The 12,858-nt window shown below is 37.4% G+C and overlaps 1 pseudogene; it reads right to left on the bottom strand.

The window, feature by feature from the left end:
• Positions 1-11,370: 11,370 nt before the first annotated feature.
• Positions 11,371-11,965, bottom strand: LOC141629189 (transcription factor TCP20-like; annotated as a pseudogene).
• Between the last annotated feature and the right edge of the window lie 893 nt (positions 11,966-12,858).

The following is a 12,858-nucleotide window of genomic DNA, read 5'->3' as shown; positions in this document are numbered from 1 at the left end:
GAAGCAGATCAGGAAACTTTCTATCAGAAATGGGAATGCGGAACAGCTTGTTGCGGGCAGACACAGAATCCCCGAGGCGGATCAGGTTGTGTGGGCCTATACATAAATAAGAAGTAAGCTAGTGAGCATGTGAAGGTCAAAAAGTGTCAAGGTAGCTACTTATTCGAAGTTATGACCCAATCCTCGAAGATGTAGTCGGCAGGTGGCTGAATGGAGTCTTTCCTCAAATAAAAGAACTCCTCAAACCACTTCTCGTCTTTCGACTTGGATACGTGACTGAAAGGATCCTCCCCACGGCCGCGAAAAGAAAATTAGCCTCTTCCCAATGATCGGATCTCAAACATGTGAGCCAACACACCGAGACCGATGGTGATGCCCGTGATTTGGCTAGCTGACAAGGAGTAAAGAAGGACCCTCCATATATTGGCGGTGATTTGGGCTATGGAAAAACCATTGGTTCGAAGGAAGTCTTGCATCAATTTAGGAAAGGGGAAACGGAGGCCGTATTTAAAAGGATAAAGATAAAGGCAGACCCATCCCTGGCGAGACGCGTCCACCTTCTGGCCGGCGTTTGTGATACCGTCGTTTCAGTACCAAAAATAAATACCTAAGTACTACTAATAGAAGTCGGCGGTAAGTAGGCTCGATCTCCACAGGGAGGCGGTCACTATCTACTTGTCAATTTAGTCTATCTACGGTCACAATTTCGGAGGTTTTATATTTAATTTTTTAAGCTACAAAAGATTAAAAGAAAGAGAAATTAAGCAGGAGCAATAAAAACGAGAAAATATGATAAGAGAGATCAAATAAAGAGAGTATGTCAGGATTTCGGTTCACCATGCCAGTTTATCGACTCAGTTGCAAATAGCCTAGACAATCTACTATGAAAAGGATACATGAAAGGTCTTTCAGGTCCACTTTCTATCCTAGATTTTCGCTAACTTAACTTCCGTCCTCATTAGGGTAGTCTACTGTTCATAGCAGGTCTGTTCATTCCAATCTTCCGATCCAAGAACGAAATTAACCAGATTAATGTAATTTAGAAGCATGCATTCAACTAAATTGGTGTACAGTTATATTGCTATGGGACATATTCTCACAAGTAAACCATCTAGTCTATTCGCTACATCTTCACAATCCTACCATGGATTTCATAGTCCTAACATAGAAGAAATTAGCTACTCATACTACTAATGGTGCCAATAATAATGATAATGAGCATACTAATCAAAAGCATGATGGAATAAAGATGATTAAGCAAAAACTAAACTAGGACAGAAATATTAAAGAGAGAAAGCAAGAATTTAAAGCAAACAAACAAAAAGATTAAGATTAAGAGAGAAAAGTGATTACAATCTAAAGCAATCCGGCGTAAAGATCAATCCGATAGCAAAGCAGGAAATGAAAGGAAGATTAAGTGATTAACAGTGAAGAGTGTATGAGAAAAGGACAGAAAATGAGAGAAGCGTAAGTAAAAAAGTGTGTTTATGACCTAATCCTGACTTCCTTTATATAGGAAAGTCATTATTAACATAAAATAAACCTAATACGGGTTAAAAATCCCGAGTGTATAAGCTAATCACTCGATCGAGTAACTTTATATCACTCGATCAAACAAAACCAAGCTAAAACCTCTCGATCGAGTACTTTAGGTACTCGATCGAGCACTTATTAAATAGGCACTACTCGATCGAGTATAAAAAGGGGTCGATCGAACACAATTGTACTCGATCGAGTACTTTCCAAATAAGACAATTCCGCTTCAAGACTGAACTTCAAACGGCTGCCATTTCTTCGTTACTTGGGCAAACAGGGCGATTCCGATGGCGTTGGAAATTTAAGAGGACAAAATTTCATCTCCAATTGGAATCACCTGAAAATCTGTTTCAGAACTCGAGATATGGCTCTTTAAAGTAGGCACTAGCAATTTGAAGTTCTTCCTTTGCTCGCCTAACTTTTTTACTTCTTTGTGCATCTCAAGAGAGCTACATTCTCACTCCAAATTCACTCTTCCTCCAAATGCATGCTAAATAGACGGTAAAAGGCTCGATTTCACTACTTTCTAGTCCATTCCTGCAAATAGAACAAAATAAACCAAAGTAGCATATTCGGGGCATTTCGCAGCATAAAACTACGATAATGGCATAGAAATACGTGCATAAAAAGGCCAAAAAGGACTATATCAAATGCACGTATCAAATCTCCCCAAACCAAACCTTTACTCGTCCTCGAGTAAACTAAATGCAAACTAATGGAATGGAAAAGATAACTCAGAGCTAGCTACAAATGCCCACTTAAACCAATTTAATGCAAGCAAACTAACACTTATAGCAAACAGTCAAATGCAAACGATTGTAAGATGTTTAATAAAGCTGAACCGTCGACCTTGCAAGACCTTTAATAATGTACTCTCACGGGTCACTCTTCTCTCATGATGCAAAGGGTGAACATATATATGTAAGAGAGAAAGAAAAATAGTCGCTCACCTGGACTACGACCCACATAAAAATGCATGCAACTAATATGATAGACAATTCTAGCTACCGTACATACATTCCAACCAAACAAGGTCTTGTCACAGCCGAGGGCTTACAAAAATATGGTAAAGTGAGGCAATGGGTAAGAAAAGGCAAAACATTTATGGGAATGTGGAGGTATAGGCGGCCAAGCTAGTACCTAAACAGAACCATATAACAACATCCATTTCCAACTCAATTATACAATTAAGCACATGCCCTTCATTTGGCACAAAACTCACCAAACCGAACTGAAACTACTCCTCAATAAATACAAATAAAGCATAGGAGCGAAACCGTCAACCAATCTTTTTTCACTTCTTTTTTTCTATTTTTTTCGGTTTCTTTCTTTCATCATTTTTCGTCTTTTTTTTTCAATTCTTTTCTTTTTCTTCTTTTTCTTTTTCACATTTTTTCCTTCTTTTTTCATAAATTACCAACTCCGGATCAATATAAAACAAGCCAAACTCGGCACAATGAAATATATACCACAAAACAATCTAAACTAGCTTGACAAGGCAGGCTAAATTTGGAATGTAGCTAAGGGTTAATAGGCAAATTTGGCTAATGTGGAGTTAAATGGGTAAAAATGAAAGAAAGGGAAATTGTAAGCACCTCCCTGCACGTGACACCAACCACTAACCCGAATGTATGTAGGCAAAAAGCAATTGAATTTCATATACGTGCAAATTGATGATACATGATATGCAAGGAGTAACTACTTACAATCCTACATGAAACCGGTCATAAATGACACCAGTTTATAAGGCTCTAAATCCTTAGAAATTATAAGTAGTTTGCCAAAATTTCAGGTCAAGTCTATTCGTTCAGCTAAATTTTAACATAAACTCGTAGATATGCAAAAAGACAATGCTAAAAAGATATTAATAGTCTATGCAAGGCTTAAGCAAAAAGACAATTGCAGTGCAATTTCATCATTGAAATCTATCGTTCCGACTCAACCTATATGCATAAATAAACATGAAAATTTTTGAATTGTTCGAATTTTTTAATTTTTTTGAATTTTATAAAAATAAGCAACTATTTTTTTGAGATTTTTGAATTATATAAAAATAAACAACAGATGCATACAGAAATTAAACGTGATAACAAAAATGCAAATAAAAACAAGATGTAGATATGGATGCATAACCTCCCCAAAACAAACCGTACAATGCCCTCATTGTACCAAAAAAATAAGGAAAGGAAATGCAAACTAAAAAGGAGAGAGTGGAGATGCGGAAAACTCACAAGATTGCGCGAATAAGGGACCTCCCCAAACCAGCCAGCAACTTGGGAGGTCGCAAACAGCTGCCAAATACCGTCACAAGAAGCTAATCCAAGCAAAGGGCATCCAAAGGCACTCGATCAAGAGAGAATGATACTCGATCGAATGAACTTGGCATACTAAACTGTTCGATCGAAGAAGAATAGTGGTCGATCGAGTTGTTTCTCCTTGGCAGGTACTCGATCGAGTAACATAAATGCTCGATCGAGTAGATTCAGCAGCAAAAGGGTTCGATCGAGTACAAAAAGTACTCGATCGAGCCATCCTTAATAAATTCCTGCAAAGACGCAATAAAAACAGCCCGCAAAACTAACAGAACAAGCTTAGCCTAATAGTCTATGGTATGAAAACTAATTATTACACACAAGTGAAAAGAAATAAAATATTCGAAAAACAATTAAAAATAAAATCTCCGGGTTGCCTCCCGGGTAGCGCTAGCTTCAGACATGTCCCAGCTCGACCTTCTTTTCTTCGAGACGCTCCAATCAGTCACAATCAAAACAACTCAAAGCTCTTAGCGTGAGATCATATATCTGCGCATGTGCTACACAAGAGCATAAGTAGCACGAAAGTATAATAGCATTATAGGAAAATAACATGTATAAACGTTTAAGTCTAACAATTTCCTATGAGAGCTCCTAAATTTGTCAACAAAATAAAGGAGCTCGGGAGCAATCAACAATAATTTAAGGCTCCGTTTCTGATTAACAAGTTTGTGACGACAAGTACGGTGAAAAACTGTTAAATTAACCGACCGACTGGGAGGGGGTATATCATAAAAAGAAAAAACACGAGTCATACGAGGTAGCGTACTATTAATATTAACAATAATAAAATTATCGCTAACTACCTCAGGTGGGTTGCTCTCAATGTCGGAATCATTGACAAAAGAATATAATACCTCATCCGTGCTAGGAGCAATTACCGACTCAACTGTCTTCTCGTCGCCCTCCTCAATGGATTCCGTCCCGTAAATCGCAGCCTCTAGCGCATCCAGCTCGGCTTTAAATAGGGGAGATTCACCGTAACCATTATCATCATCAAAATCGTCATCTAAAATGAACCCAAGTGACGTTGCATTGCTCTCTCTGGCCAAATCAGTCGATCGAGTAGAATTATTACTCGATCGAAGGCTTTCTTCCTGATTTTCACTCGATCGAGCACATTCAACTGCTCGATCGAACGTTTTCTCAGGAAATCCACTCGATCGAGCACTATTACTAGCTCGATCGAGTTATTTTTGCAGTGCATCGCAGAAATCTTCATAACTCGCTTCATTTTCGGATAGATCTTCGTAATCCGAGTCATCCAAATCATTAATAGCGCTAGGCAACTCGGGTCCTTCATGGGAAAGACCACTCTCGGTAAAGTATACCTTTTCTGGTTGCCTACTATTCGACTCAGCAGCTAGCTGAGCTATTTGAGACTCCAGCTCAATGAGTTGAGTTTCTTTACGTCTATCATCTTCTTGCACTCGGAATGCAAGTGCTTTCATCAAAGATTTCAGCTCCGCAATCTCTTCTTTCCGTTTATCAGGAGGAGGAGCTTGTTGTTGCGACGGCCAGACAAACAGAGGCTTTTGATAGCCTCGTTGATATGGTAGATGTGGCGGCACAACTACAGAAGGTTGACTAACTCGTCTATGCTGCTTGAAAGCGTAGACCTCGTCGTTTTCAGCTAAGCAAACGGCTGCATTGTGCTCAGCAGCACCACATCTCCCGCAGAAAATCACCTGCTGCGCCATATAATAGAACATAGGTGACGGGTCAAAGGTACTCAAGCCTTCCCTTTGACGATCTTTTACCTAGAACCTGTAGGGCCTATCAAAATAGCACTAAAGAAAAAGTTTAGAACGGCCTCAAGGGAAAAAGTCCCTTGAGGCTAAAAACAGACAGAATTAAACAAATATATAAAATAGTTGCCTCCCCGGCAACGGCGCCAAAATTTGATATCGTCGTTTCAGTACCAAAAATAAATACCTAAGTACTACTAACTGAAGTCAGCGGTAAGTAGGGTCGATCTCCACAGGGAGGCGGTCACTATCTACTTGTCAATTTAGTCTATCTACGGTCACAATTTGGGAGGTTTTATATTTTATTTTTTAAGCTACAAAAGATTAAAAGAAAGAGAAATTAAGCAGGAGTAATAAAAGCGAGAAAATATGATAAGAGAGATCAAATAAAGAGAGTATGTCAGGATTTCGGTTCACCATGGCAGTTTATCGACTCAGTTGCAAATAGCCTAGACAATCTACTGCGAGAAGGATACATGAAAGGTCCTTCCGGTCCACTTTCTATCCTAGATTTCCGCTAACTTAACTTTCGTCCTCATTAGGGTAGTCTACTGTTCATAGCAGGTCTGTTCATTCCAATCTTCCGATCCCGGAACGAAATTAACCAGATTATTGTAATTTAGAAGCATGCATTCAACTAAATTGGTGTACAGTTATATTGCTATGGGACAGATTCTCACAAGTAAACCATCTAGTCTATTCGCTACATCGTCACAATCCTACCATGGATTCCCTAGTCCTAACATAGAAGAAATTAGCTACTCTTACTACTAATGGTGTCAACAATAATGATAATGAGCATACTAATCAAAAGCATGATGGAATAAAGATGATTAAGCATAAACTAAATTAGGGCAGAAATATTAAAGAGAGAAAGCAAGAATTTAAAGCAAACAAACAAAAAGATTAAGATTAAGAGAGAAAAGTGATTACAATCTAAAGCAATCCGGCGTAAAGATCAATCCGATAGCAAAGCAGGAGATTAAAGGAAGAAAAAGTGATTAACAGTGAAGAGTGTATGAGAAAAGGAGAGAAAATGAGAGAAGTGTAAGTAAAAAAGTGTGTTTATGACCTAATCCCGACTTCCTTTATATAGGAAAGTCATTATTAACATAAAATAAACCTAATACGGGTTAAAAATCCCGAGTGTATAAGCTAATCACTCGATCGAGTAACTTTATATCACTCGATCAAACAAAACCAAGCTAAAACCTCTCGATCGAGTACTTTAGGTACTCGATCGAGCACTTATTAAATAGGCACTACTCGATCGAGTATAAAAAGGGGTCGATCGAACACAACTGTACTCGATCGAGTACTTTCCAGCGCACAATTTCTGCTTCGCACACTGAACTTCAAACGGCTGCCATTTCTTCCTTACTTGGGAAAATAAGGCTATTCCAGTGGCATTGGAAAGCTAAGAGGACAAACTTTCATCTCCAATTGGAATCACCTGAAAATCAGTTTTAGAACTCGAGATATGGCTCTTCAAAGTAGGCACTAGCAATTTGAAGTTCTTCCTTTGCTCGCCTAGCTATTTTACTTCTTTGCGCATCTCAAGACAGCTACATTCCCACTCCAAATTCACTCTTCCTCCAAATTCATTCTAAACGGACGGTAAAAGGCTCGATTTCACTACTTTCTGGTCTATTCCTGCAAATAGAACAAAACAAACCAAAGTAGCATATTCGGGGCATTTCGTAGCATAAAACTACGATAATGGCATAGAAATACGTGCATAAAAAGGCCAAAAAGGACTATATAAAATGCACGTATCAGTTTGGAATGGCGATATCCACCCCATCACCTAAACCCAGTAGTTCCTTGATTGCAGGAATGTCCGCAACCGTCAAGGAAGAGTCGCAGTTGTGGGGGTGAGTGAAAAGATTGCGAGATGAAAAAACGGGGTCTGGGGTCAAGTCGGCCGGAGTGGAAGACGAGGGGGTGTCACGAGCTTTGCCCATGGTTGATGGAAAAAGAAAGAAAAAGAAGACTGAGGAGAGGGGGGAGAGTACCTGACGAAATGAAGTGAAGCTCCGGTAAAAATGGCGGAAGTCCGGTGGGTGAGCAAAGGGAAGATGAAGGGTTTAGGAGAGAATGAGGGTTTTAAATTTTTGAAGTTAATAGGGTAAGTAGGTTGGGTGGTTGAGATTATAAAGGAAGGGGGAGTAAAAGGGACCGAGAAACGAGGGAAGGAGTAGGGGCAATGATGAGTGCTTGGGAAGCTGTGTAAAAGACGGCGGGGGGTTCATCTAGTAATTCTTTACTCGATATCTCGAGGCGTGTCTCACAAGGAATTAGAGGCAAACTGTTTGGGCCAAATTCTGCACATTGGGCCAATAGAAGATAGGTCTATCAAGACTTGGGCCAAGCAAACTAATAGCCACGAGGAGCCCGTGCGCTAAGAATAGTCAAGGAGATTTTAGGGAGATTTCAGGGAGATCAAGGAGAATAGGGTTCCAGACAACAAATCATGGAAAGAAGCCCAATCAGATCCAGACGCAGCTTACTTACGCGACAAGCAACCTAAACCCTATTAGGGTTTAGGTCCTATATATAGACAAGGAGGAGGAGAAGGAGGATTCATTCAGAAACACATACACGGGCATCACGCATTGTGCTACCTAGAATATCGTGCCATCTCCTTTCTACTCGTTCTCATATTAAAAGTTAGTGCAATCATTGGAAGGCTACTGTCCCTTCCCGCGGTCGTTTCCCACATTGGGTTTTCCGCGTCACCAAATCTCTTGTGTCAAATCTTTGTTTACATCTTTATTTTCCATACTCAACATTCATACAAACGATATAGTTCCTATACAACGAATAAGACCACTTTGACCTAGTTTAACCTAATTCGGTAGAAAATTACCAATACAATATTCTTATTACTACCTAAACAATGAAGTGATTGTGATATTATAGTACTCAATTAGCTTGGATGTATTAAACGATATTTATGTCGAATAAAGAATCTTATAGAATGCACTTGTTATTGGACAAAAAAAATTTCATACATGTGGTCAATAAATTTTGAATTAAGGACATTTCATATCATTTTGGGCCTGAAATTCCAAAAGATTTATTTTATAATGATGAGCATATATGTCCATACTATAACTTTGGCACGAAGTTCAAAGTTTTAGAGGCATATAATAATTTAACACCGTTTCATCAATATAATATATACAATCATATTGTATAAGTGACCAGAAGTCCACGGGTAAATGCTAGTGGCCAGAAGTTCACAGCTGCGATTTTTGAACCGCAAAGTGTTTAAAGCGGTCTTTTTGAAAGACAAATTTATTTGCGAATTGATTCTTGTTCACTTGACGTTGAACAGTAAAATGTGATATGAAATTTGATCCATTCCTGGAAGTGAATGTGACATCTCATAAAGACTCTGCCGGTGAGAACATGGCATTATGATAAGCCTAATGTTACGGCCTAAATTGAGCCTAATAATGTGGCATTTGATGAGCCAGGTAAAGAAGCCTTAATTTAGTTTAATAATGTGGCCTTAATGAGGTAGATTCATTCATTATAGAAAGAAAATATCCAATGAAAAGTGATGAGTGCTTATTTTATATACTTACCCCCACTGACGGATGTACGTATAGTGTTAGGGGTCGTAGGACACCCCAAACAAAGAAAAAAGCTGCAGTAAATCTAAGATTGCAATGATGAAGACCCCACAAGGTAAATTGCACAAATTCTATCCTACAACCAGTTGTATAATAGCATTGTATAACCGTCTTAAAGTTGTTGATCTCTTACACAAAGCTGTTGAGCAACTTTACAAGTTATTGAGTTATGTTATGAAGTTATTGAGCTTAATAATTATTCTGTTAAGCTCAATAACTTTGTACCATAGCTCGATAATTTTGTTAATAAAGCTCGATAGCTTTGTAACAAAGCTCAACTACATTAAAAAAGTTGTATATACAATCAGTTGTATAATACATTAATCGCTAAATTGTGGGACACCTCAACTGACGGCTGACAGCCATCAGACATCATTAACAAAGTAAATAATTTAGATGAAAACATGTAATGATCATAAAGCAACACAAAGGCACCTCTGCAACTATAAATTGCTGACACATTGATATTTGGAACTTGGAAGCACTTGTTAAATCATAAATTACGTGTTAGTCCTGCTATTTTACGCCCTATTTGTGATTAAACTTATCTTTAAACTTTAAAGCAAGAAAGTATTACTCCCAAAAGTCCCAGTCCGAACTGCTAAAAATAATAAAATGAATATCAACACCCTTACAAAAAGATGTATTAATTAAAATGGTAACAATTTACAATTACAAGGGTATGCTTATAATAAAGACACGACTTGTACAAAAAAAAAAAGAGTTATTTTGAGTCACAATAAGAAAATAAAAGAATTAAAAAAGCACATAAAAGTGTAGGGAAAACGTGATTTCTCAATAACTTAGTGAGAGATCGTCTCTCATAAATTTTTAAGTTGATCTTTTAGCTTGATAAAAACTTATTCCAGCATTCCTCATTTACAAGGAAATTTCTTTTTACCCCTACTTTACAAGATTAAGGTATGACTGATTAGAGGAACCATTGATTACTCCCCTCGTCTCAGTAATAGTACACTTATTTTATTTCTCTCTCACAAAATAGAGTAAATGTAAATCATTATTCACTGGAATAGAGAGAATAAAAGTTAATATACTCTAGGAATTATTTCAATTTAGAAATACTTAAGTAATTAAATGATTGAAAATATTGATACCAAGTAATTATACATATAAAGAACAAGAGTTAATTCAAGTGATAAGAGTTTTCTTACTCCAACTCCGAGGGTAAGGGTTCGATTTTTACCCGCAACATAATGAACTAATTCGAATAAAAAAAGTAATTATAAATATAACAAAAATTAAACAAAAAGCTTTGAAAAAATTTTTTGACCCGTATTTTGATGTCAACCCGGACCTATACATAAAATTGGCATAAACAAGACCCCGTAAAAAAATAATTCTGGATTCGCCACTGCTTATCCCCGTAATTTTATATAGATTTCTGGCATTTTTAGTACGTTTTGTAGTATATTATCCTATTTTGCGATTTACTACGATTTTATATAACTATTTGTAGGAAAGAGTATTTGGTACTAAAATATGCGGACGATCTAAGTGGATATGAAAAGATAAGAAGATGAAGTCAAAAGGGACACGAACCATCCAGCACAGGTGAACACAAAGCCCAAATACGCGTCATTAGAGGAGAAGTCCACTTGAAGTTAAGTGTGAGTAATTAATAAAAAAAAAATTAAAGGAAGCAACTAGGCCACAAATAGAATTGTTGTAGCATAAGCAACTAAGCAAGCACGTACGTAGGTTTTTAGACATAAGCAGCTAAGCAAGCACGTATGTAGGTTTTTAGACGTATAAAATTATGCTCAGCGTGAGTTTCATCGGGGACACTCGATTTATATTTTACATAGCACTTGTTCATTCTTTGTTACGTTTTTGGGAAGATTTTTCTCTTGTTCTTGTTCTTTCTCTTCAATTTTAAGATTAAGTTTTCTTCTTTTCCTTTTCTTTCTCTTATTTTAATGGGTTATTCTCATTAATACCCCTGAGTTATCAACTTTTTTCAATGATACCCCCTTTTTATAATCCTCAATTAAGCCTCTAAACTTTCTTTTTTACTTCCAACAGTTACCATAGCTCTTTTCCGTCAAATTACTTCCGTTAGATTATGGCTCAGCTGCTTAGTGTACCATATGCTTTCTCTCTCCCAAAATTCACTCATATTGCCGCATGATCAGGAACTTGTTTTTGCTGATGATAATCATTGTTAATGCCAAAATTTGATCTGCTATTATTCCTAATTTGTTCATAAAATCGATTAATAGCACCATAATTCAAAATATTCTGTGATAAACCCAACTCCAAATTATCCCTACTATTCCTATACTCTCCAAAACCCACCAAACCCATGTTCAAATTTGCACTTCCATTCTCGTGTTTGAAAACCCGGTTTCTTGACCCAAATTGAACCTGTATCCCCACGAACCCGGAGGCAAATGATTGCTACCAATCAAGTTCCAAGTCTCGGATATTGTTGCAGAAACAGAGGTACCCTGTTCAGAAATGGAGGAGTCGGAAGCGGATAAGAAAGAAGCAGGGATGGTATTAGTACCAGTGGTAGCAATAATGGCATTTTCTGATTGTTGTAAAAGCCATTGAAAGTTTCACCATCATATTTTTGACCTCATTCTTTATTTAATTGGAAAATTTTAGCTACACAAACTGCTAGCATCCTAATTCTTATACATCTTCCATCAACTTTTTTGTGTTTGTCTTTGCTTGATTTTCTTTTTGGTGGGTTTGCTTTTTTCATGTTGTTTGTGGGGTTTTTCATCAAGGTTTTCAACTTGTATGGGATTTGATAACAATAGGGATGGAAAATGGGAAGGTTTTTCATTAAGGTTTAGGTTAGATGCAGCTGGTGTACCATATTCTCCCTATACCTTCTCTCTCCCAAAATCCCTGAGCCATAATCTAACGAAAGTAATTTGACGGAAAAGAATAATGGTAACTGTTGGAAGTCAAAAGGAAAGTTTAGGGGTATAATTGGGGATTATAAAAAAGGAGGGGTACCATTGAGAAAAGTTGATAATTAAGGGGTACCAATGAGAATAACCCAATTTTAATTATGCATTCAATTATTCTATTTTTATGTTTAATTTAATTTATGAATAAATAATTTCCCTTGCTAGGATTTAGAGGAGCCATGGTTGTATGACGGTCTTATATAGGTTATTAGATCTGGCATAATTACCGCATATGTATTGTTAATTGTAGCAATTAATTGTGATTAATTGGTTAAGTGCACCTAATTGATTAATTGAACTGGTAAACTCCAACCTAAGATCGAAAGTCTGGTGAGAGTTAGACCTGCTACAAACAATAGAGTGTCCTAATAAGTTGCGAGAGCCCGTTAGAAGCATTTTAGGGCGAATAGCGGATCGAGAGAACCTTTTCACTACCCTGTAGACCGTTTTATGACTGACCTTTGACCCTTGCCTTGATCGTTGTTTACCATGGTGACCCGATGTCCTAGCTCTCTCTCCTTATATTTTTAGACTCATTTCTTAGACTCTATTTCTCTTTCCTTCACTACTTTTAGTTTAGCAACCAAACAAACAACCCCTGATATTTTTACTAGACGGACTATAATTTAGCAAGTAGATCATTTTAGTCTCCCTGTGGATACGATTCCAACGTCCCTAG

The sequence above is a fragment of the Silene latifolia genome, chromosome Y, assembly GCF_048544455.1.
Source record: "Silene latifolia isolate original U9 population chromosome Y, ASM4854445v1, whole genome shotgun sequence".
NCBI lineage: Eukaryota > Viridiplantae > Streptophyta > Magnoliopsida > Caryophyllales > Caryophyllaceae > Silene > Silene latifolia.
Note: the sequence above shows the minus strand (reverse complement) of the source record. Positions and strands in the feature narration are given on the sequence as shown.